General features: G+C 37.6%; 1 long non-coding RNA gene across 1 annotated transcript in view; it reads right to left on the bottom strand.

The window, feature by feature from the left end:
* LOC145539090 (uncharacterized) overlaps nucleotides 1-26,837 on the bottom strand; it is a 201,096-nt gene that overhangs the window by 147,369 nt on the left and 26,890 nt on the right. Inside the window, exon 2 of the long non-coding RNA XR_014077567.1 lies at nucleotides 5,000-5,050. This is a non-coding gene — a long non-coding RNA (uncharacterized LOC145539090). The remainder of the gene's footprint in view (nucleotides 1-4,999; nucleotides 5,051-26,837) is intronic.

Genomic DNA, 26,837 nt, shown 5'->3' with positions numbered 1-26,837 from the left:
GATGATGCTGTGAAAGTGCTGCACTCAATACGCCATCAAATTTGGAAAACTCAGCAATGGCCACAAGACTGGAAAAGGTCAGTTTTCATTCCAGTCCCCAAAAATGGCAATACCAAAGAGTGCTCAAACTACCACACAATTGCACTCATCTCACACTCTAGCAAAGTAATGCTCAAAATTCTCCAAGCCAGGCTTCAGCAATACGTGAACTGTGAATGTCCGATGTTCAAGCTGGATTTACAAAAGGCAGAGGAACCAGAAATCAAACTGCCAACATCTGTTGGATCATTGAAAAAGCAAGAGAGTTCCAGAAAAACATCTACTCCTGCTTTATTGACTATTCCGAAGCCTTTGACTGTGTGCATAACAACAAACTGTGGAAAATTCTGAAAGAGATGGGAATACCAGACCATCAGACCTGCCTCTTGAGAAATCTGTATGTAGGTCAGGAAGCAAAAGTTAGAACCAGACATGGAATAACAGACTGGTTCCGAATAGGAAAAGGAGTATGTCAAGGCTCTATATTGTCACCCTGCTTATTTAATTTATATGCAGAGTATATCATGAGAAATGCCAGTCTGGATGAAGCACAAGCTGGAGTCAAGATTGCCGGGAGAAATATCAATAATCTCAGATATGCAGATGACACCACCCTTATGGCAGAAAGCGAAGAACTAAAGAGCCTCTTGATGAAAGTGAGAGAGAAGAGTGAAAGAGTTAGCTTAAAACTCAACATTCAGAAACCTAAGATCATGCATCTGGTCCCATCACATCATGGAAAATAGATGGGGAAGCAATGGAAACAGTGAGAAACTTTATTTTGGGGGACTCTAAAAGCATTGCAGATGGTGACTGTGCCATGAATTAACAGACGCTTGCTCCTTGGAAGAAAATCTATGATAAGCCTAGACAGCATATTAAAAAGAAGAGACATTACTTTGCCAACAAAGGTCCATCCAATCAAAGCTATGGTTTTTCCTGTAGTCATGTATGGATGTGAGAGTTGGAATATAAAGGAAGCTGAGCACCGAAGAATTGATGCTTTTGAACTGTGGCGTTGGAGAAGACTCTTGAGAGTCCTTTGGACTGCAAGGAGATCCAACCAGTCCATCCTAAAGGAAATCAGTCCTGAGTATTCACTGGAAGGACTGATGCTGACGCTGAAACTCCAATACTTTGGCCACCTGATGTGAAGAACTGACTCATAGGAAAAGACCCTGATGTTGGGAAAGAATGAAGGTGGGAGGAAAAGAGGACAACAGAGGATGAGATGGTTGGCTGGCATCATCTCCTCAATGGGCATGAGTGTGAGTAACTCTGGGAGTTGGTGATGGATAGTGAAGCTTGGCATGCTGCAGTCCATAGCATCGCTGAGAGTCAGACACGACTGAGCAACTGAACTGAACTAAACTGAACTGAATTGGTCAAGTCAGGTTTGTAAATAAGCACTACGTAACTCCAAAATCTATGAGTTTTACTTGTTCATTTATGGTCTCTCTTCTAATCTACATGAAACAGCCACTGGGTATCCTTATCCTAAGAGTTATATTTAGAGAAACTCTGAATGTAAATTAAATGAAGACAGGAATCGTACTTGTTTACCACTGCCAATACTTAAAATGGTGCCAGGCCTATTCATTCAGTGCTCAGTAAATGAATGAATGAATAAAAGAAAATTGACCCAAGCTGAAGATTTAAAAGGTATACTACTAGGTGATGTAGTGTTTTTCTCTGCTCCTCTCTAGCAGGTAAAACTATGAACCCTGGAAATGGTATAAGGTACAAAGAAAAGAGAACTGTAAAAGATGGGGAGAAGAAGATGGGTTATTTTGGGAGCCCAGGACTTGGAGAATGACACAATGACAGGCTATCTTGCATCTGCCATCTAACAGAGGCCCAATGTTTCCTGATCCCCAACTTAGCAAAAGAAGGCAGCTAAGGTAGGCTTATCTCTTCCTAGGACTGAACAGGAGTCCCTCTGACAACATCAAGTGAGCCAGACTCCTCAGGTAGGGAGGATGGATTGGGAGCCACACCAAAAATTAGGAGCCTGGGGAAGTATTCTTCTTCCCTGAAGAGCCTGATACTCCTGCAAAAGCAGTAGATATGAAGTGGAACTGGTGAAAGAGACTCAGCCTGGTCTGAGACGCTCATTCTCCCAGGGCCCCAGAGTCTCCTATCCTTGCCCAGAGATATCAGAACAACTAAGAGGTATCAGTCCTCATCCATGGAAGAAAAACTTAAGAGATTCATCTTGGGACATCAGTGCTTCACCTTTTGGCAACACAGGGAGGAGCAACACATGTCCTAGTTATCACCAGGTCAACCAAGTAGACCAAAATAACACCACATAGACTCAAAAAGGAGAGGAGAATGGCAGAGGATGAGATGCTTAGATAGCATCACAGATTCAATAGACATGAATTTGAGAAGCCCCAAGAGATAGTGAAGGACTAGGAAGTCTAGCCTGCTGTAATCCATGGGATTGCAAAGAGTCGGACATGACTTGGCAATTGAACAACAATAAGACTCTAAATGTGAAACTACTATTGGAATCACAGTCCACAAAGTGTACCAGTCGAGTTCAGTTCAGTTCAGTCGCTCAGTCATGTCTGACTCTTTGTGACCCCATGAATTGCAGCATGCCAGGCCTCTCTGTCCATCACCAACTCCCGGAGTCTACACAAACCAATGCCCATCGAGTCGGTGATGCCATCCAACCATCTCATCCTCTGTCGTCCCCTTCTCCTCCCGCCCCCAATCCTACCCAGCATTAGGGTCTTTTCCAATGAGTCAACTCTTCGCATGAGGTGGCCAAAGTATTGGAGTTTCAGCTTCAACATTAGTCCTTCCAATGAACACCCAGGATTGATCTCTTTTAGGATGGATTGATTGGATCTCCTGCAGTCCAAGGGACTCTCAAAAGTCTTCTCCAACACCACAGTTCAAAAGCATCAATTCCGTGGTGCTCAGCTTTCTTCACCGTCCAACTCTCACATCCATACATGACCACTGGAAAAACCATAGCCTTGACTAGACGGACCTTTGTTGGCAAAGTAACGTCTCTGCTTTTAAATATGCTATCTAGGTTGGCCATAACCTTCCTTCCAAGGAGTTAGCGTCTTTTAATTTCATGGCTGCAATCACCATCAGCAGTGATTTTGGAGCCCAGAAAAATAAAGTCTGACACTGTTTCCACTGTTTCCCCATCTATTTCCCATGAAGTGATGGGACCAGATGCTATGATCTTAGTTTTCTGAACGTTGAGCTTTAAGCCAACTTTTTCACTCTCCTCTTTCACCTTCATCAAGAGGCTCTTTAGTTCCTCTTCGCTTTCTGCCATAGGGTGGTGTCATCTGCATATCTGAGGTTATTGATATTTCTCCCGGAAATCTTGATTCCAGCTTGTGTTTCTTCCAGCCCAGCGTTTCTCATGATGTACTCTGCATACAAGTTAAATAAGCAGGGTGACAATATACAGCCTTAACGTACTCCTTTCCTGATTTGGAACCAGTCTGTTGTTCCATGTCCAGTTCTAACTGTTGCTTCCTGACCTGCATACAGGTTTCTCAAGAGACAGGTCAAGTGGTCTGGTATTCCCATCTCTTTCAGAATTTTCCACAGTTTATTGTGATCCACACAGTCAAAGGCTTTGGCATAGTCAATAAAGCAGAAATAGATGTTTTTCTGGAACTCTCTTGCTTTTTCGATGATCCAGTGGATATTGGCAATTTGATCTCTGGTTCCTCTGCCTTTTCTAAAACCAGCTTGAACATCTGGAAGTTCACGGTTCACGTATTGCTAAAGACTGGCTTGGAGAATTTTGAGCATTACTTTACTAGCATGTGAGATGAGTGCAATTGTGCGGTAGTTTGAGTGTTCTTTGGCATTGCCTTTCTTTGGGATTGGAACGAAAACTGACCTTTACCAGTCCTGTGGCCACTGCTGAGTTTTCCAAATTTGCTGGCATATCGAGGGCAGCACTTTCACACCATCACCTTTGAGGATTAGAAATAGCTCAACTGGAATTCCATCACCTCCACTAGCTTTGTTTGTAGTGACACTTTCTAAGGCCCACTTGACTTCACATTCCAGGATGTCTGGCTCTAGGTGAGTGATCACACCATCGTGATTATCTGAGTCGTGAAGATCTTTTTTGTACAGTTCTTCTGTGTATTCTTGCCATCTCTTCTTAATATCTTCTGCTTCTGTTAGGTCCATACCATTCCTGCCCTTTATCGAGCCTATCTTTGCATGAAATGTTCCTTTGGTATCTCTAATTTTCTTGAAGAGATCTCTAGTCTTTCCCATCCTGTTGTTTTCCTCTATTTCTTTGCACTGATCACTGAGGAATGCTTTCTTATCTCTCCTTGCTATTCTTTGGAACTCTGCATTCAGATGGGAATATCTTTCCTTTTCTCCTTTGCTTTTGGCTTCTCTTCTCTTCCCAGCTATCTGTAAGGCCTCCTCAGACAGCCATTTTGCTTTTTTGCATTTCTTTTCCATGGGGATTGTCTTGATCCCTGTCTCCTGTACAATGTCACGAACCTCTGTCCATAGTTCATCAGGCACTCTATCAGGTCTAGTCCCTTAAATCTATTTGTCATTTAAACCTCCGCAATAAATCTAAACATGGTACTTTTTGCAAAAATAAGATATTTAAATGAAATCCAGTGTTCTCTAATATAATAGAAAAATAACATCAAGAATGTAATAGAAAATCATCCACCATACAAAGAACAAAGAAAATTGCAACTCGAGGGAGAAAAGACAATCAATTGAAACCAAAAAAACAAAAAAAAAGATGAATTTAATGTTCAAATTATCTGAAAACAATTATAAAGAAATGTCATAAAAATACTCTAATAAAAATCTATTATAAATTCTGTTAAAATCAATTAAAAATAGTAAATATTAGCAAAGAAATAAAAGCAATAAAAAATAAACAAGATGTAAATCATGGAGCTGAAAACTGCCAATAATGAAAATAGAAACTCACCAAATGGGCTCAGTATTTGAGAGGAGATGACAGAAGATAGAATCAATGAACCTGAGGACAAAACATTAGACTGGTTATTCACCTAGTCTGAACAACAGAGAGAAAATAGACCAGAAGAAACTAACAGAGTCTCAGGGATCTTGGAGACAATGAGGAAAATCAACATTCATATCATTGGTATTCCAAAAGAAGAGGGAAAAGACAGGGGGACTGAAAAAGAATTTGAGTAAATAATTCCTGATTTTTTTCCAAATTTGATGAAAGGCATAGGCCTATAGTTCCAAGAAGCTAAGCAAATCCCCTGAAAGTATAAACTATGAAATCCACACCAAGACATATCATAAACTCTTAAAAGCTAATGATAAAGAAAAAAATATTGAAAGTAACCAGACAGAAACTACACATTATCTATAGGGGAATATCAATTCAAATAACAATAAGTTTCTCACTGAAATCCTGAGGCCATTAGGGTGTGACACAATTTTTTTCAAGTGCTAAAAGGAAAAAAAGATCAGTTGTGAATTCTATATCTTTATAAATCATTATTCAGGAATTAAAGGGAAATAAACATTCTCAAAGGAGAGAAAAGTAAACGAATTTGTTACCAACAAACCTACTGTTAAAGATTAGCTGAAAGAAGTTCTACAAACAGAAAAGAAATGATCAATAGAATGGAAGAAAAGAGAAAAAATATGAAGAGAGAAAATATGAAGGAAAGTTGCTTTTTTCAGTCAGCATAATTCTTTTATTCATCATCTAAGTTGTTGTTTACATCAATTGTCCATTTCTTTTTTATTTCTGAGTAGTGTTTTATGGTGTGTATATAAAATAGTTTGTTTAATCATTTGCCTGTGAAATGAACACAGATTAGTGTTTACCAGGAGTCAGGGTTGACAAGAGGAGTTAGTATAAGAGGGAAAAAGGTATGTTTGTAAAAAACCAAGAGGAGGAATTCTTGTGGTGTTGGAATTGTTCAGTATCTTGACTGAGGTATTAGATACATGAACCAACATGTGATTTAACTGTATAGAACTTAATACACAAAAATGCATATACGTACACTAATGAGAAGGAGAAAACCCGAGAGAGCTGAATAAAAATGGTGTATTATATCAATGCCAGTGTTGAAACATTATACTAGAGTTTTGCCAAATGCAAAATTGGGGAAAACTTGGCAAAGTATGCACTGGAGAGTCTTTCATAATTGCATATAAATCTCTAATTATATCAATTAAAATCTCAATTAAATGAAAAGGTAAACTACCATAGTAGCCAGCCTCCAAGGTGGCTCCAATTGAGGCTGCCCTTGGTATTCACCCCTTGTGGAGGTCGTCCCATAAAAGACACTGTGGTGTCCACCTTACTTTTCTCTGGATCACACATTTTGTGGAGGCCACCCACAGAACATCAGATTTTCCATCTACTATAATGGAAAATAAAAGAGTGAGAGAACTATAGATTTGCTAACAAGAAAAGCAGTACAATTATAGAGATTCTTATCCTTCCCCAAGATAGCCCTCATTATCAGATCTCACAAGGATTTAAAATTTGCACGCCCTCTCTTTTCATGTATTCTGGCTGAAGCAATTACTTGAGAAAGTCGTCCTCACCAAAAATATTATGCACTCTCAAGGTAGAATAAGTGTTTATAGACTCCAAGGGTGAGCAATGAATCTGGTGTTAGTCATAGTGAAATCTAGATAAATGGTTTTAATGTAATTGAAAATTATAATACAGGGTTGGTGTATAGTTACTAAGTTGTGTCCAACTCTTCTGCGACCACATGGACCGCAGCCCGCCAGGATCTTTTGTCCATGGAATTTTCCAGGCAAGAATGCTGGAGTGGGTTGCCATTTCCTTCTCCAGAGGATCTTCCCCACCCAGGAACCAAACCCAGGTCTCCTGCATTGGCAGACAGATTCTTTACCACTGAGCCACCTAGGAAGCTCATATATAATATAGGGTAGTATGCAAAAATTTCTGCCATAAAACAGACACTCTGTGAGAGGGAAAACAGTAGCAAGGCAGCAAAACACTACTTCAGCAAACTCAGGAGCTGGAAGATAGGTGAAGAATTTACTTGTAAAGCGTAACCAGCCCAAATATTTGATTTCAGTGAGGATAACGGGCAGGATTGGCTGAATAAATACAGTGGATGGAGATCATATAATTACTTAATTTTGATATACTCTGCAGAGATGACTATTGCAAATAAGCTATTAAAGATTAAAAAAAAAATCACTAGTAAACCACTAGTCATACTTCTCAATTCAGAGGGAGAGAAAAGAAATATTTGAAAAAGAAAACGAGAAGGTACTTGCTTTAGATTTCACAGCAAGACAGAAATAAGTCTCTATAATAGGCCAATCTGGCTCTGAAACTCATAAATTTTTACTATTTGGCCTCTATTTGTGATCCCAACAGGTCTATACTGAAGACATTCCAAGCTAACAAGCATCTATCTTACATTTTCATCATTTCCAAGACCAGAAAGCAAAGCAAAACAAACAACATACCCTTGAAACTTCAATTGGCACTGCTATATATGAGTGTGCAACAACAAGAATAAAGGAAAAAGAAAAAAAATGGTAATTATATTTCATGGCAATAGTCACTGACAAAAAGAAGACTGCATTAGATATGAGAAAAGGACTTCTGACTCATTCAATGACCACCTAGGAGACCAAGAAGGAATTTGTGATGTTCAGGAATTCTCCAGACCTTGGGCCCTTTGATATTTGCTGATATTTGAAACATAGTTTTCACACTGTCCTTAGTTATGTTGCTAACAAAATAATATGGCAGTTCTAAAGAAATGATCTGTTTCTCAAAACACAAAATTCAAAGCATATTTCTAGCAGTGGCTGTTAAGGAAATTGGCCAAAAAGGAACCTGGAAATCTGAAAGCACATTAGGCGAGTAAATCAGATTTGAAACAAAAAAATGTTAAAGGAAAATTATCTTCTTAAATTAAAACTTCATTTTTGGAAAAATTGTCTCTCTCTTTCAGAGGAATAGTACCTATTTTAGGCTATTTCTACATGATCTGTGAGAGAAGTATCCTTTTCTCCCGGTGCAGTATTGGTCCTTTCTCCTAATGATGCCAAGTGCTGTGAATGAGGTTCCATGAAACGAAATCTGAACCAGGAACATTTGAATCAAGAAGCACAGTTGCTTGATGTAACAACTGAAACTATAGGTACATGAGACCCAGTGTGTGTGGCTTTCACCTAGAAGTTTCTGAGAAAAAAGTCTCATGCTGAGATTTGGACCTTTCCATTTCAAAGCCGTCAGAACATTTTTTTTTTTTTTTCAGCACAAATACCAAAACATTGAAAAAGCTAGAGGCAATGGATAACAAGAAAAGATGAAAGACCCAGTTCAAATTGTTGGGCCAAGTAATGACTAAGGAGAAATAATAACCATCTGCAAATATTTGAAAGAATTATGGAACAACGGGAGAGGAATTTCTTTGAGTTATCCAAAGGGGTATAACTAAGAAACAGGCTTAAATTGAGCAAAGAAAAATGTAGACAGAGCATAAGGGAGAAAATGACCACGTAATAGGATCTGTCAGTCTGTGGAAGAGTCATTCCCAGGAAGTGGTGGAAACCCCATCACTTGAATCATTGTCAGCTAAGTGGAAAAATTGCTCTCTTAAAGAGGACTACCCAACCCTGGAAGACAAGGGACTTGAGGAGCAATGTGTCCTTTCCATCTTTAGTTTCTATAGTTTTGGAAAAGAAAGAAAGAGGAGGAAAATTGAAAGAGAAACCTGGTAGAATATCTTGGAGGAAAAGATTTTAATCTGGAAACCACAGAACAGCTATGATGAGCAAAAGAACAAATGAGAGAGAAAACCCTCATTCACTAAAACACGCCAGTTTCAATAAATAGGAAAAATTTAAAGCAAGTCTGAAGAGGGAACGACTTCAAAGAAAGGTTGGATATTTATTTAATGACTTTTGTTTTCTATGCACAATAAAATACCAGATTCATCTCAACATTCCTCTTAAGCAATTGAAGGACTGTCATGATTATCTCTGAGTTAGACTAACAGTTGTGTTAGATCTCTAAGACCTCAGCAAACCTAGATACTTCAGAATAATCCAGGTGATCCAACTAATCATCTATGGTGGCTGAGCCCCCAAAATACTAGTTAGGCAAAGAGTTAGGCTGATTATAATTAAATAATAATTAGATCAACAAATACCATATAAATTCTATAAACACATACTGAACATTGACTATAGGTAAAGTTCAACATCAAATAATGTCAAAGAAGCATAAACATTGTCACTTTTCCCTTTGAGTTTTGAGCCCACTGGAAAGACAGATAGATTGGGAAACTTCATATGTCTTTGGGTCACTAAGCATGAAGGCTCTTGCTTGGACAGGTTTCTTCTTACTCCTGCTCAAAATCTCAGGGACTCAGTCTGCTCTTCCCTCCTCCTAGTAGCTTTTTCTACCCACTCTGTCCCCTCTCCACAAACCCAGCTTCCCCATTTCTCACTGCCATGAAGAAAAGGAGTCGATCTCTTTTCAGTTTTCAGAGTTAATCAGCACTAGGGCATAAACAAGAGCTCATAACAACAACCAATATTTCTTGTGCACTTATTCTATGCCAGGAATGGTGCTGAGTTCTTAAACTACACTATTTATTTTAACCCTTGTCAAAATCCTATGAGTTGAGTAATTAACCATATCACATAGATTATTAAATTAAGCAATAGAGCCATGATTTGAGCACATGTTGCAAAGGACTGCACTGTGTGCCTCCAAATCCATGTGTTGAAACTTTAATCCCCGCTGTGACTCTATCTGGAGACGGAGCCTTTAGGGAGATGCTACTGCTGCTTAGTCACTCAGTTGTGTCAGACTCTTTGCAACCCGTTGGACTGTAGCCCACCAGGCTCCTCTGTCTATAGGATTTTTCAGACAAGCATACTGGAGTGGGTTGCCATTTCCTTCTCCAGGAGTTCTTCCTGACGCAGGGATCCAAACCAGGTCTCCTGCATTGCAAGCGTTTTCTTTTCCCGCTAAGCCACCATGGAGTTAAGGTTGAATGAGTTCATAAGTATGGGGCCTAATCTGAGTATTTGTGTCCTTATGAAAAAAGAAAAAGACACTAGAGATGTCTCTCTCTCTCTAAAGGCAGAGAGGAAAAGCCATGTGAGGACACAAATGAGGAGGAGACCATCTACAAGCCAGGAAGACAGGCCTTACCAGAAACCAACTCTGATGGTATCTTAATCTTGCACTTTCAGCCTCCAGGATTGAAAAAGTAAATTTCTGTGTTTAAGCCACCCAGCCTGCAGTATTTTGTTATGGCAGCCTGAGATGACTAACAGACACTTTCTTACTCCACAGTCTTTTCTTTAAACTACTCCTCTATTCCATTTATTCATTAAGTCTTTGCAGACATTTCATTCTTTAGGAGAGTGAAAGTCAAAGCATAAGAATATTAATTTAAGGATTCAGTTCAGTTCAGTTCAGTCGCTCAGTCGTGTCCAACTCTTTGCGACCCCATGAATTGCAGCACGCCAGGCTTCTCTGTCCATCACCAACTCCCAGAGTCTACCCAAACCCATGTCCATCGAGTCGGTGATGCCATCCAACCATCTCATCTTCTGTCATCCCCTTCTCCTCCTGCCCCCAATCCTACCCAGCATTAGGGTCTTTTCCAATGAGTCAACTCTTCGCATAAGGTGGCCAAAGTATTGGAGTTTCAGGATTAGCTCCCACTGAAATATCATTTTCTGTTTAATAATCACATAAATCCTTATCCTATTCTAAGAAACTATCTTACCAGTTTACAGATGATTATCCAATTTTGTAAGTAAAAGAAAAAGGTGCTGAAGAATCACAAGTAATACTATTGACAAATAACGGCCTGAAAGATTTAGTCCAGTTTAATTAGATGAAAATAAAGACAAGAATGATGCCAGAATAAGTACTCTAAAAGAAAATGGTTTTGAATAACAAATTGTAAAAGACTTATGTGGAAAATTAATGAAGCTTCCATTTTTCTTTGCAAAAATGACACTTTATATATGTAAATATCAAATATAGAATGACGAATATCATAACATTACATCAAATGGTTTTGTCTGATTGCCCCACAGAAATAAAGGAGAACTTGATTTACATTTTATTTCTTCTTAATATTAGCATAGGTTGAAGTGTATGTAATTATAACCTAATTATATTACTTGGTTTAATAAATATACTTTCATAATTTTTAGTTTTATTTTTCAATATAAACTTCAACAAATCTTTCATTCATTGTTAAATGTGGAACTTTGGTCCCTATTGAAGCAAATTCACTTTAAGTAACCTGTTAACAGAACTAGGTTATAAAGTGTATAAAACTCAACTAACAAAAGTTATTTCATTTATAGTTCTCCATTTAGGCTCAGTGGTAAAAAATCCGCCTACAATGCAGGAGACTTGCAGGAGATGCGGGTTTGATTCCTGGCTCAGGAAGATCCCCTGGAGAAGGAAATGGCAACCCACTCCAGTATTCTTGTCTGGGAAATCCCAAGGACAGAGGAGCCTGGCAGGCTATAGTTCATGGGGTCACAAACAGTTGGACACAACTGAGCATGTACACATACACACAAAAATTTACTTCTTAGATAGTAAATGAAAGTTTCTTTAGTATGTTTCTACTTTAAATTCTAAGCAGCAGAGTTAACAGTCAATCTCCATCTCTCCTCTTCTGGTTTCATTTACTACCATAGTGATAATAGCCAATAAAAAGATAATGTTTTGTGTTGAAGTCCTAAATTCAATTAACAACTCTACAACTTTTTATGTTGGTTGACTCCTTTGATGAAGACATGCTCTATGTTCTCCAAAGGGACAGTTATTCAGGATTAAGATGTGTCTAACAGCTAGAGTGTAAACACCTTAAGAACAAAATAGAATGTTTTTGGGAAGTAGTCAGTCATCATTATTAGAAAGCATTCACTATGTGTACATTTATGGAACAGATATATATTCATGATGACAAATAGGGGGCTGAAAATTAATGTCCTAGGAAAGTTCTGCTTTGGCAAGTTTTCTAATTCAATTTAGTATCATGAGTTCTTGAAATATCACCTAAGATTTCTCCAGCCTACCTTTGCTGACAAGGTATCGTCTTTCAACCAGCAGTCTGAAGTAAGATGTCTAACAGCCTGAAATATCCTTTCCATTTTTGAAAGTTTCAAACGTCTCCACATTACAGAATTTATGACTGTGCCTTATATATTCAATCATTTCTCCTGTATTTTTTCCTGGCACTATGTTGAAAGGGTGATTTAAACATTAAGATTTATGTGTCATTTAGAGTAAAGGCAGTCAGTTTGTCATCAGAGAGATGTGATCTGGCTGCCATCTGACTAAAGTAGTGAGTTTCCTTTTTAGTGACAAGGCAAAAAGAAAAAAAGTGAAGAGGACCAGAGAACAGTATTATTGAATCAACTCTGAACAACAGATATGAGGAATCACTCAGGAATAGAAAAGCATTGGTTTTGGTGTCACACAGACCTCAGTTCCAGTCCTGAGTCTCTTTACCACTGCATAAACTTTGACTGAGTCCACAACTACTCTGAGCTTCAGCTTCCTCATCAGTAAAATGGAAAAAATAATAGTGGTGCTGTAGGATTTAATGTGGTAATACACATATAACAGTAAGTAAGCACAGAAGCTGACATATGGCAGACAAGTCCATAAAATTGTACATTTCATTATCAAAATATTTTATAAGAAGTAAGTAAAAGTCACTTTCTAAACCTTCTAACCACTAAACAACTCTTTCTCAAAATGTGGCATAAAGAAAATTTACATAACATCATGGTGTGAGGTGCTTATTTAATGATGTGCATTCTGCCTCCCACTCAGATCTCCTTAATTTTCTTAATTCATTTATCTATTGAATGAATTAACAAGTATTTCTACACCCATAATATATGCCTGTCACTGTCTGCCATTGGGAAAACAATGATAAGACAGATAATTTCCCTGCCATTATAGAACTTACATTCTAGTGGGGAAGACACAAATAAATAAATAAGCAACAAGTGTTGTAAATTAAATAGACTGATAATATAGGGCATAATCTGGGAAAGTCACTTTAGATAGGGTGGTCTGGCAAAACCTGTTCAGACGAGGTGGCAACTGAACTGAGACTTGAAGGAGGAAATTGAGACACCATGGAAAAAGCTAGGGGAAAATCATTCTAGGCAGAAAGAATAAAAAAATCCAATGGCCTACAAGTCTAAAGTCTTGGCATGCTGATAAAGGAAACATGTAATTGGAATGTGGTGAGAGAGAAGAATGGTAGGAAATGATACTGGGGATGGTAGAGAAGAAAGAAATTATTCCCCATTATGCCATTCATATCCATTTTCTTTCTACTACAAATTCTTCCCATCTGAGAACATCATTTCTAGAATTAAAGCTGGTCTCTTTTTCTATACAAGAAACTATACAAGAGTTGGGGCTTCCCTGTTGGCTCAGCGGTAAACAATTTGCCTGCAATGCAGGAGACATGAGTTTGATCCCTGGGTTGGGAAGATCTCTTGGAGAAGAAAATAGCAACCCACTCCAGTACTCTTGCCTGGGAAATCCCATAGACAGAGGGACCTGACAGATGACAATCCATGGGGTCACTTTGGTGACCCCATGTCTATGTTGTTAAGTCTTAGTGACTTAACAACAACATCCAAGGGTTGGTTAATGGGTAAACTACAGGCCCCAACATATTGCTGTCTCAAGATGGAAACTGATGCTCAGCATCTCTCTCCTCCACCAATCATTCTAGATTCCATTCAGCCTCAATGAGTACTTCTGCTAGTCGAGGTAGCTTATTTCGTAGATGATCCAGACCCTTATTCATGAGGAATCCAAGTCCCTGGTCACCATGACATTCTCAGGCCATGACTAATGGACTTTACTATTACCTTCAAAATTAAGCAGAGTTGCAGGGCTTTGCCAAAAGATGTCACATTAGATCATCTGGTTGCCATGTATATTCTCCCCTGTTCCCATTGTATAACAGCCACTCTACTTTCCCTTAGTATTCAGGGTCAATTATGCTTTTCTGTTGATCTCCTTGTATGGGGAACCCATAGTAACTGGAAGACAGCAGTACTTTAAAATTACATGGAACTTTTACTATATTTCTTAATGGAAACATTACCCCTTCTAGTCTCTAGCCTCAGAGCACAAAGCTTTTGTATTGGAGAGTATACATTTCCCCCATATGGGTCACTGGAAGTGATGATATGTGTGGCTATTCTGATTTCCATACCTTGGTTCATGAACCAATTTATTCAACCTATTGGGGACCTAATACTATACAAAATCATTGGTCTAGAGCAGGGTCAGCACACTTTCTTGCAAAAATCTAAGCAGTAAACAGTTTAGGCATTGCAGACCATACATTTTTTGTCACAGCTACTCAACTCTGCCTCTATAGTGTGAAAGCAACCATTGGCAAATGTAAATGAAAGAGAATGATTGTAACCTAATAAAACTTTATTAACAACAAAGATGGGCTTTCCTGGTAGCACAGATGGTAAAGAGTCCACCTGCAATGCAGGAGACCTGGGTTAAATCCCTAGGTCGGGAAGATCCCCTGGAGAAGAGAATGGCAACCCACTCCAGTATAGCCTAGAGAATTACATGGACAGAGGAGCCTGGCAGGCTGTAGTCCATGTGGTTGCAAAGAGTTAGACACAACTGAGCACCTAAGTACAACAACAAAGATGGCAGATCAGATATGGCACTTGGCCCCTTACTTGGAGTATATGGTGCATCCTGGAGGGTGACATGCCATTGCATCACCCTATCAGGCTGGCAGCTTCTGGGCAGTGGGCTGCCATGTGACAAGAGCCACTACCATACCCCTTTTGTTTTAGGTGGGATTTGGGGTTTGATTTGATGTTTTATGGGACATCTAATTATCTGGTCATTAGATCAAATGTTCTGTAGCCCTCAAATAGTGATGCTGACCAAGCCTATGTCAGCAGGAATGACAAAATGAATGTTTTTTCCAGGGTAAAAGGGACCCAATATAATCAATTTACTATGAATTGCCTCGGTGACCTTTTCAAGTGATTGGGGATCAGTATTAGTTTCTCTTGCTGGCAGGTTATATATTTAGAAAGGGCAATAGCTAAATAACTTTTGATAAGGGGGAACAGATCGTTTGGACCCTTACACAGTCATCTTGCCAAACTGGCTACTCTATTCATGAACTCATTGTCCCAGTACTGAATTAGGGGATGACAGATGCTATCTGATATCAGCTGGCCCATAAATCCATCATGGTATTTTTCTTCATTATTCAAAGCCTCTAGTTACATAAGGTCTGATGGACTTTATGGTCCACATATTATAGTTTATAGTATGACCTGAACTTGCTACAGACCTCTTATCTTCTTTGAGCCTCACTAAAAGCGGGTAGCATATGTGTCACTTGGTAAATGGATCCAAAAAATATTCCCAAGTGTAAAATGTTTTGCCACTAGGTACCTAAACAGATCTACAAGACATTATGCTAGCTTCCTAGTGGTGAGAAGCATGAGCTGTAAAAATTTTCTTAGTGTGGAGATGATACATAGACATGCTCCTGACTACTGTTAAATTCACTGTTGTGTTAGTCTATGAATCTTCTGAGTGTATATCCTCTACCCTCTGGAGCATATGTCTTGTCAAGGAGCTCATAAATCTTACCAAGGCCTCCAACATGTTCATCATCTCTTGCTCATTTGTGCCAATTAACATGAGTCATCACTATCAGAGACCAAAGTGATGTACTGCAGAGTATCCAAATGGTTGGGGTCTCCAGGAACTACACTGTAAGAAAGGACTGGAGAGTTAACACAGCCTGAATCAAGGCTGTACTGTTCCGTATTCCTTATTCCATGTTGATAGAAGTAGAAAATAACACATTTGCCAGATTAACAGCAAGTGCTGACAGTAAATAATAATTAATTAAATATGAACTCTGAAAGTCAAAGGGCCTTCTTGTTAGCACAAAAAGAGACTCTCAATTTCTGCATTTTTGAAGGGAAGAAAAATACTTTATAAAAGTAGTAGTAGTTGTTGTTTACTCAGTCATGTCAAACTCTGTGACCCCATGGACTGCAGCATGCCAGGCTTCCCTGTCCTTCACTATCTCCCAGAGTTTGCTTAAACTCATGTCCATTGAGTCGATGATGCCCTCCAACCATCTCATCCTCTGTCACTCCCTTTTCCTCCTGCCCTCAATCTTTCCCAGCATCAGGGTCTTTTCCAAATATTGCATCTTCAGCTCCAGCATCAGTCCTAACAGCCTCATAAGAGTAGTAGAGTTCCAGAGAAAGTTGAGTTCTCAACTGTGGCAAATCTGATACAAGATTGGAACCCTACTGGGAAAGCAAGGAATCTTGAATCTAGGGATGGGGCCAGTTGGGTCAGTTTATCAAAGATCTAGAATTCCTATATCCTTCTGATCTTGCTGAGCTCACAGAAGTGGCCCACACATCCCTGTTAAAGTCTGGTGCTTCTCTTTCTGCTTTGCAAAATAATTCCTCTCAGGATCTGTCTTCACTTCCTTTCCTAACCACCAGACCAATATCTAGGGTCAATTTACAACGTAACTCAACCAGGGAAGTCTAGGTTTGCTTAAAAAGAAAAAGAAGAATATATCAAAGGATCAATAAGACCTCATTAACATATATTGCCAGGTGTCAAGAGGTTCTAGATCAGGGGGGCAGAACTCAAAGCTGGATAAGTGAGAGTTTTATTTGCTACTCTTCTGGGATATCAGCTGTAACTCGCTGGCAAGACTTTAGGGGAAAAGTGTTAAGATACTGCTGGGATGATCCTGGGAAGCTTGGAAAAAAGACAAGCCTGTTCTAAACGAAGTGATAATTCTAGAACCACTGTGACAAACAGCTGAGACAGTGATCAGTATGGCAGAGAGAAGTGAACAGGCTAGAGGAGATATGTTCTGTATGTTTGGAAAACCCACCCACTGACAATATTTTGTGGGAGGTGAAGTTGGGACTAGTTGAACTGCAATGCATTCCTCTACTAAAGGACTTAGCCAGTCCTTCTGGAAGTTCTGGAACTGGAAGTGGTCCTTAAAAGTAGTCCCAAGTGGAAGCAATGAGGCTGGGCCATTGTACTCTCCTCAATAACCAATTATTGAATGCAGACTACCTAGGGAAGGGAGTATAACCTTGAGTGAGATGGATTCTTTAGCCAAGGCCAATCCCCAACAAAAAGCTCAGTGAAGAGTTATTAGCAACCAATATTATTGTAATCCAGGGCAATGAATGCTATGCTTCTGTAACAGTGATATTTGGACTGTGGTATAGCATTCTTTACACCATCACTATTGAATTTACTTTTGAGTGAATGAAAACATCTATCCATCTTTCAAAATTACTCAAGTGACAAAGAAAGTTGGAGCCAAAAGAGTTCTTGGATGTGTGATTAAGCAGACACTTTGAGAAAAAGGGAGAAGAAAGAAATGGCTCATCTCCAGTGTCCAAGAGTTTTACGTTACTGCAGCTGCCTTCAGTGTAATTCGCAATTGTTTCTAAATATCTAAGATAATTACTCACTTATTTCTTCCCAAGAACATCTCTTCCAATTTTACAAGTGAGGAAGAAATGTCATAATATTTAGAATAATAGCATGAGTTGGTATGCTTCCAGTAAAGCCAACCCCATAACTGAACTTCTTTTAAAACTGACCCTTTGGTGGATGAATAACCAGCAGAGCTAAAGCCCTCTCACCAGCTTCTGAGTTTGATCCATGAGCGTTACAATATAACTTTTTAGGCCAGGGATTTCTGTTAACCCTGTGTAACCAAGACATCAGCCAGTCAAATAAAATGTTTTGTTACACTCTTGTGTGCTTCCAGACAACAAAAACTATAAGATATTCAGTTCAGTTCAGTTCAGTATCTCAGTCGTGTCTGACTCTTTGCAAACCCATGGACTATAGCTCGCCAGGCTTCCCTGTCCATCACCAACTCCCAGAACTTACTCAAACTCATGTCCATAGAGTCGGTGATGTCATCCAACCATCTCATCCTCTGTTGTCCCCTTCTCCTCCCGCCTTCAATATTTCCCAGCATCAGGGTCTTTTCCTATAGTCAGTTCTTCGCATCAGGTAACCAAAGTATTGGAGTCTCAGCTTCAGCATCAGTCCTTCCAATGAATATTCAGGACTGATTTCCTTTAGGATGGACTAGCTGGATCTCCTTGCAGTCCAAGGGACTCTCAAGAGTCTTCTCCAACACCACACTTCAAAAGCATCAATTCTTCGGTGCTCAGCTTTCTTTATAGCCCAACTCTCCCATCAATACATGACTACTGGAAAAACCATAGCTTTGACTAGACGGGCCTTTGTTGGTAAAGTAATGTCTCTGCTTTTTAATATGCTGTCTAGGTTGGTCATAGCTTTTCTTCCAAGGAACAAGCATCTTTTAATTTCGTGGCTGCAGTCACCATCTGCAGTGATTTTTAGATTCTCCAGGGGATCTTCTCAACCCAGGGATCGAACCCAGGTCTCCCACATTGCAGGCGGATTCTTTACCAGCTGAGCCACAAGGGAAGCCCAAGAATACTGGAGTGGGTAGCTTATCCCTTCTCCAGCAGATCTTCCCAACCCAGGAATCAAACCGGGGTCTCCTGCATTGCAAGTGGATTCTTTACTGACTGAGCTATCAGGAAAGCCCTTTATAAGATATTGGACTGCTGCAGTATCAGTGACTTCTAAAAGTAAAGTATAGGATTTCGTTCATCAACATTTAATGTGCTGGATGTGACTTACCTGATTTTTCCCTATGTACTTTTTAGTTAATAAGAATTTATTTATTTTTTATTTATTTATTTATTTATTTTTATTCATTTATTTTTTTTTTTTTATAAATTTATTTATTTTAGTTGGGGGCTATTGATGCCCCAACTACCTAGAACTAAAAGAATTAACAAAGTTCAGTAACAAATTCCTTGTTCTAATTTCAACATCTGAATTCATTTAGGCTTAGATCCCAACCCGTGAAGTCTTCAAAGATAACCAGTGAGTTCCTGATACCTAGAAGCACCACATTCTGCCCTTCCTCATTTGATACTGGTAGGATTGTTCTACCTATGAAGGAAAAGGAAGCAATCATGCATTGCCATTAATCAGTAAACTATGAGCACTGGTCAAGGACTGAGCAGAAAACTAAACTTTATAGCTATCAGCAGTATTTAAATACTTCTCAGAATGCTAAATTTGATGATTTAATCCAAACACTATCTAAATAAACCAATAAATATAAAACACACATAAATGAATAAGTGTAAGTATGTGAGTTCATGCTGTTTATAAATAATGAACAGCTCAGGGAGACTGGTTTTATATACAACGCATTCTTCCCTTGGTGCTTGCTGTGTGTTTAGGAAAATGAAAATGTATTACAGCTGGAAAGTCAGTGAACTGCTTCATGCCAACACTCCAGACTTTTCTTCTGGATCCCATATTCAAGGAAGCACTTGAGACTATGCAGAAGCTTCAACCTTTCCTGGACAAAGCAATCCAGGGTATGACTACTTGGCTTCCTTCTGTGTGGAGGAGGCACTGAAAAATTTCCAAACTCTAGAATCATGTTCCTCATCATTTATGCAAGCCATACCACCACTTGTTAAGATCTTATGAGGGTGATACTATAATTCCCACTTCAGAGATGAAGAATCTGAGACACAAAGATGTTAAATGTCTTGTCCCAAGTCACAAAACTAGTAAGAACAGAGACATCATTCAATCCTTCACGGTTTTCATGGAGAATTTGTGTCTTTATGACTTGGCAATGCTAACTTCTGCTCACATTATTTACTAACAATATTAATAAAACCCGGAGTATATGAGAAGAATCAGGAGTGAAAAATATACAAATCATACAAATGAAGCTTATTACCCCCATTTGACCTGTTCCTTTGCCCAGTCTGGTATCTGCATTTGATTTGAAAATCTTCATAGGAATCATGAGCCTCAAAGGACCACAAATGTTTTAGACACTTAAAAGGAACTTAATGGATAATTTTGCTGGTGATGTTCTAGAAAATACTGTTACCAAGACCATTCCTTTCAAAACTTTGAATTATCCAGGTGACATATTTGCTTTGCCACCTAATTAATCTAAATTCACTGCTCATGCAATTCTATCAGATGTGATTCTTGGGCTTCTTTTACTAATTTTTTCTTGGCTTTATTCTTCTAAATGGAAGTGTGAACTAAATTATATTATCATATCTCATCTTTTTTTTCTGGTCTTAAATACAATATGAACTTAATGTATGAAATGTGATGAATAGTGAAAGTTGTACAATTGAAAGTTTATAATACCTGACAAAGACTCATGCAATATTTTCATAAACTTTTCTCTTCCTCCCTCTTTTTCCTCCTACCGCTTCATTTATCTTGTCTGTGCCTACACTACAAGGGGGCATTAGGTAAGTATGACTTTCCATTCTGCTTTATATCATCACCTATTTGCCTGTTTCTTCAAAAGCCAAGCAGCAATTTCAGTAACTGATTGAATAATACCATATTTGATGGATGCAGGTTAAAGAACATTTTGACTTTTTTTTAATTTGAAAAATAAAGCTGTAATAGACTTTGCTATTAATTTCCTTTGTTAAATTACCATCACCAATTCCCCAAATATCTGCACTGGGCTCTTCAATGACCTCTTGCAACTTCTCCTAATTCCCTCCAATCTAGTCTCCATGCTGCAGTAAATAACCACTGGCAAAACTGAATGATTGTTCTTGGAATAAGCACCAGATTTTATTATGACAATAAATCCCTGGATGTTTTGGCTTCTGCCTCCATCACCAGTCTCACCTTAAAGTAATGCCTATTTTACTCTCTGGTCTTTCACCACAGGATCTTTGTTACAGTGGTTTCCTCTTCCTAGAGTTCACATTCTTCATCTATTTAACTCTTAATCATTCCTTAAGTTTCAAATCAATCATCACTCTTTAAGGGAAACCTCCCCTAACTGTCCAGAATTCAGATTCCTGTTATATACTATCACGGAGTATATCACTGTGCTCTTTATGAAATTAAATATTACCTTTTATAAAAATCTTAAGTTATTTGGTAGACATGAAATACTATACCACTGCCATTTTAATTATGTTCATTTAAAGAAACATATTTTTCAAATTCATACTGGTCATTTGTAGTTTTCCTATGAATCTTCTATATAATCATTGTTCACATTCTATTACAGTGTTAATGTATCTTTTATTGATTTATGAGTGTTCTTAATATATTAAGAGAATTAATCATATGTTTATCATTTGCAAATATTTCCTGCCCAGGTCAAGATATACTCTTAAAGTGTATGTACAGCAATTTTAGTGTTTGTAAATAATAAAACAGTGTAATGAATTTTATCAATAATTTCTTCATGCTTTCTTAATACTCTTATTTTTGAAAAGAAAGGATATTTCTTATCATAATATCAATACTATAATACTATAATAGTTTCAGGTATACAGCACAGTGTTTCAGTACTTTTATAGGTTATACTACATTAAAAGTCACTATAAAATAATGGTTATAATTCCCTGTGCTACACAATATACCCTTGTTGCTTATCAATTCTATACGTAGAAGTTTGTATCTTTTAATCACATAACCTTATTTTCTGCCCACTATTAATAGTAACAATTAGTTTGTTTTCCATATCTGTGACTCTATTTCTGTTTTGCAATACACATTCATTTATACTATATTTAAGATTCCACATATGAGCAATGTCACACAGTATTTGTCTTTCTCTGTCTGACTTACTTCACTAAGCATAATATTCTCTAGGTCCATCCATGTTGCTACAAAAGGCAGAATTTCATCATTTTTTTATGGCTGAGTAGTATTCCAATGTATATATCTATAGGGCTTTCCAAGCAGTGCTAGTGGTAAAGAACCTGCCAGCCAATGCAGGAGACATAGAGATGCAGGTTCAATTTATCCATTGGTCTGTTGATGGATATTTGGGTTAATATCTTGGCTAATGTAGTGTTGCTATGAATATTGTGGTGTGTGTATCTTTTCAAATTAGTATTTTCATTTTTTCCAGATATATACCCAGGAGAGGAATTGCCTGATCATATGGCAATCCCATTTTTAGTTTTTTGAGGAACCTCCATAATGTTTTTCACAGTTACTGCACCAATTTACATTCCCACCAACAGTATACTAGGGTTCCTTTTCTTATACCACAATAGTATAAAATTAGAACAATTACAGAGAGAAAAAATAGAAAAGAACAAATACATGATGACTAAACAACATGCTATTATAAAACTGAGTCAATGAAAACATCAAAGAGGAACTCAGAAAATGCTTCAAGACAAATGAAAATGGAAGAAATTGTCCAAAATCTATGGAATCCAGTAAAGTAATTCTAAGAGGGAGGTTTAGAGCAACATAGGCCTTCCTCAAGAGATAAGAAAAATACCAAACAATCTAATATACCACCTAAAGGAAATAGAAAAAGCACAAAGCCCAAAGTCAGCAGAAGGAAAGAAATAATGAAGATCAGAGAGGAAATAGAGATCAAAAAAGCAATATCAAAGATCAATGAAATCAAGAGCTGTAATTTTTTTAAAGATAAAAAAAATTGGCAAACTTTTAATTAGGCTCACCAAGAAGAAAATAGACCAAGGCAAACAAAATAAGAAATGAAAGAGGAGAAATAACAACTGACATCACAGAGATACAAAATATCACAAAATAATGCTATGAACAATTATATGCCAATGAGTTGGAAAACTTAGAAGAAATGGACACATTTCTAGAAAAATGAAACCTTTGGGGATTGAATCAAGAATAAATGAACAATTTGAAAACATTGATCACTGGTTGTGAAATTGTATTTAAAAATATAAACTCCGAACAAACAAAAGTCCATGATTAGGCAGCATCACAAGGGTGTTCTAAACATATAAAGAACTAACAGCTATTTGTTTCAGACTATGCCCATAAACTGAAGAAGAGAGAACATTCCCAAATTTATTCTTTAATGCCCCCATTACCTTGATACAAAAACTACACGTAGACACAACAACAACAACAACAACAAAAGAACAAATTACAGGCCAATGTCTCCAATGAATATAGATGCACAAGTCCTCAACAAGGTACCAGCAAACTGAACCCAACAATAAATAAAAACAATCATACACCATCATCAAATTGGATTTATTCCAGGGATGCAAGGATGGTTTGACATTTGTAAATCAATCAATGCGATATACCACAGGGGCTAAGAGAAGGATAAAAGTCACATAATAATTTCAACAGATACAGAAAAAGCATTTGACAAAATTCAGCATCCATTCATGGTAAAACCTCATTAAGGTGGGTATAGAGGAAATATATCTCAACATAAGAAAGGATATTTATAACACACCAACAGCTAACATCATACTCACAAGTGAAGAGCTGAAAACCTTTCCTCTAAATTCAGGTACAAGACAAGGTTACTGACTCTCACCACTTCTCTTTAGCATAGTTTGGGATATCCTAGCCACAGAAATCAGACAAGAAAAAAATAGCTATCCAAATTTGAAGGGAAGAAGCAAAACTGTCACTATTTGGAGATGACATGATACTAACTGTATCCACCTCAAAACTGTTAGAGCTAATAAATGAATTCAACAAAGTTGTAGGATATAAGATTAATATACAGAAATCTACTGCTTTTCTATAATATAATATTAAAATATCAGAAAGAGAAAGCAAAAAGTGATAATTGCAGCTAAAAGAATACCTAGGAATAAACTTAATCAAGGAGGTGAAATATCTATACAATGAAACCAAACATAGGTGAAGGAAATTGAAGATGGTGCAAAGAAATATTTAGATATACTGTGCTCTGGGATTGTAAGAAATAATATTGTTAAATTGTCATACTATTCAGAGGAATCTACAGATTTAATGCAATGCCTATCAAACTACCGATGACACTTTTCACAGAATGAGAACAAATAACCCTAAAATTCATATGGAATTACAAAAGACCCCAAATTACCGTAGCAATCTTGAGGGAAAAGAAAAAAGCTGGAGGTATCACACTCTCTGACTTCAAACTATACTACCAAGCCTCAGTAAATACAACAGCATGGTACTGGCACAAAAACAGACACATAGATTAATGGAACAGAACAGGCCAGAAATAAACCCCACACACTCCTGGTTGATTAATCTATGACAAAGGAGGCAAGAATATACAATGGGAAAGACAGTCTCTTCAATAAGTGGTGCTGGGAAAACTGGACACGTAAAAGAATAAGATTAGAACATTTTCTCGCACCACGTACAAAAATAAGTCAAAATGGACTGAAGTCTTAAATGTAAGACCAGAAACCATAACACTCCTAGAAGAAAACACAAGTATAACATACTTTGACATAAATTGTAGTGATATTTTTTGGATTTGTCTTCTAAAGAAAAGGAAACAAAAGCAAAAACAAACAAATGAAATCTAACTAAACTTAAGAGCTTTGCAACAAAACAAAAAGACAGTTACTGAATGGGAGAAAATATTTGCAAGTGATAGGACTGTGTGTGTGTGTGTGTGTATTAGTCACATAGTAATGTCTGACTCTTTGTGACACTATGGATTTTGCCTGCCATGCTCCTTTGTCCATGGAATTCTCCAGGCAAGAATACTGGAGTGGGTAGCTATTCCCTTCTCTAGGGGATCTTCCCAACCCAGGGACTGAACCCAGATCTGCTACATTGCAGGCATATTCTTTACCACCTGAAGCACCAGGGAAGCCCAAGTGATATGACTGATAAGAGGTAAATATAAAAAAAATATAAACAACTCATACAACTGAATATCAAAAAACAAACAACCTGACTGAAAAATGGGTAGAAGACCTGAATAGACATTTTCCAAATAAGATACACAGGTGGTCATGAGACACATGAAAAGATGATCAACATTGCTAATTATTAGAGATATGCAAATCAAAACCATAATGAGATACCGTCTCACATCTGTCAGAATGGATAGCATGAAAAAGTTAACAAATAATAAATACTGGCGAGGATGTGGAGCAAAGGAAACCCTGTTGGTAGGAATGTAAACTGGTGCAATCACTGTGAAAAATGTTACGAAGTTTTTCCCCAAAAACTAAATATGAAACTACTATATGATCTAGCAATTCCACTTCTGGCTCTATATCTGGAAGGAAGGAAAATTCTAATTTGAAAAGATGCATGCATTGCAATGTTCATAGCAGCACTGTACATCAGTTAAAATATGGAAGCAACCCAAGTATCCGTCAATAGACAAATGGATAAAAAGAAGTGTTATGTATGTATAATAAAATATTACTCATCCATAAAAAATGAAATTTTGTTATTTGCAACAACAGGGATGAACCTGGAGGGTATTATGGTTAGTGAAGTAAGTCAGACAAAGAGAAATACTGTATATTATCATTTATATTATGATACCTAAAAGTAAAATAAATGAACTTAACAAAGTGGAAACAGACTTACAGACATAAAGAACTAGTAGTTACCAGTGGGGAGCAGAAAGGGGGAAGGGACAGAATAAGGATAGGAGATTAAGAGGTCTATCCATTATGTACAAAATAAATAAGCTAGAATGACATAATATATAGAACAGGACGTATACCCAATATTTTATAATAACTTTAAGTGGAGTATAATCTGCAAAAATATTTACTATGCTGTACATCTGAAACTAATATTTTGTAAATCAACTATATTTCAATTAAGAAAAAACTCTAGAGAGTATTCAAATTTTCCACATTTGCAATGCTATTTTTTTTTTACAGTTTGCTTAAATCATAATCCAAATTAGGTCTATAATGTCACAATTTAAATTCCTTTAGATCTATAAATTTTCCAATATTTTCCTTTCAATTTATTTATTGAATAGAGTAGAGATTTTTTCTGTATAGTTTTTGGCAGTTTGGGGTCTGCTAATTGCAGTCCCATGGTGTCATTTAACATGTTCCTCTGCTCCATGTAATCTTTCTCTATTTAGATGTAGAGATATAAGCAGATTCAAACTTAATTTTTTGAAAATACCTCAGAGGAATTGCAATGTAAATTTTTTTTCTCTTTCTCTTTTAATGCTGTTACAGGTCACTGGTGATCTTTACCTAGATTGCTAATTTGCTAGAGGTTGCAAAATAGTGATATAATAACTCTTATTCCTTCTTCGATTTGTAAATGGGACACTCCATAAAAGTATAATTTTCCTCTTTATTTCCTTCTGGAATCCAGAGTAATTGCAGAAAAATGATTAATTTTATTTGATCTCTTCATAGGCCCTCTTCTGCCTATGGTTAAAAGAGAACAGTTGTGATAGAAGATAGTCTTCACACCCAGAACCAGTTAAACCAGTAGTGACGAAATTAACTTTTCCTCTTCAGTCTGATGACAGCAAAGTTGCCTCTGTGATGGGAGGTAGGGCAGCAGGAGACCATGGAAAGAAACATCTTCTCACCAAAATGTATGTGAAGTGTTTCACACTTAACACACTCTCAGAGAATCTATAAATTAAAGATTGCTGTTTATTTGTACTTAAGATTTTGTTTTGTTGAAAGCTCTCTTTTTCCCTTAGGCACAGGACTGAAAACCTAAAATTGACTTTCTTAGTGTATATTGTGGGCTTCCCTGGTGGCTCAGATGGTAAAAAATCTGCCTGCAATGCAGGAGGCCAGGGCTCGATCCCTGGGTTGGAAAGATCCCCTAGAGAAGGAAATGACAACCCACTCTAGTATTCTAGACTGGAGAATTCCACAGA

Source organism: Giraffa tippelskirchi, chromosome 2, assembly GCF_054371585.1.
Source record: "Giraffa tippelskirchi isolate mGirTip1 chromosome 2, T2T-mGirTip1v1.2.pri, whole genome shotgun sequence".
NCBI classification, from domain to species: domain Eukaryota; kingdom Metazoa; phylum Chordata; class Mammalia; order Artiodactyla; family Giraffidae; genus Giraffa; species Giraffa tippelskirchi.
This window is presented reverse-complemented; position numbering and strand designations above follow the sequence as displayed.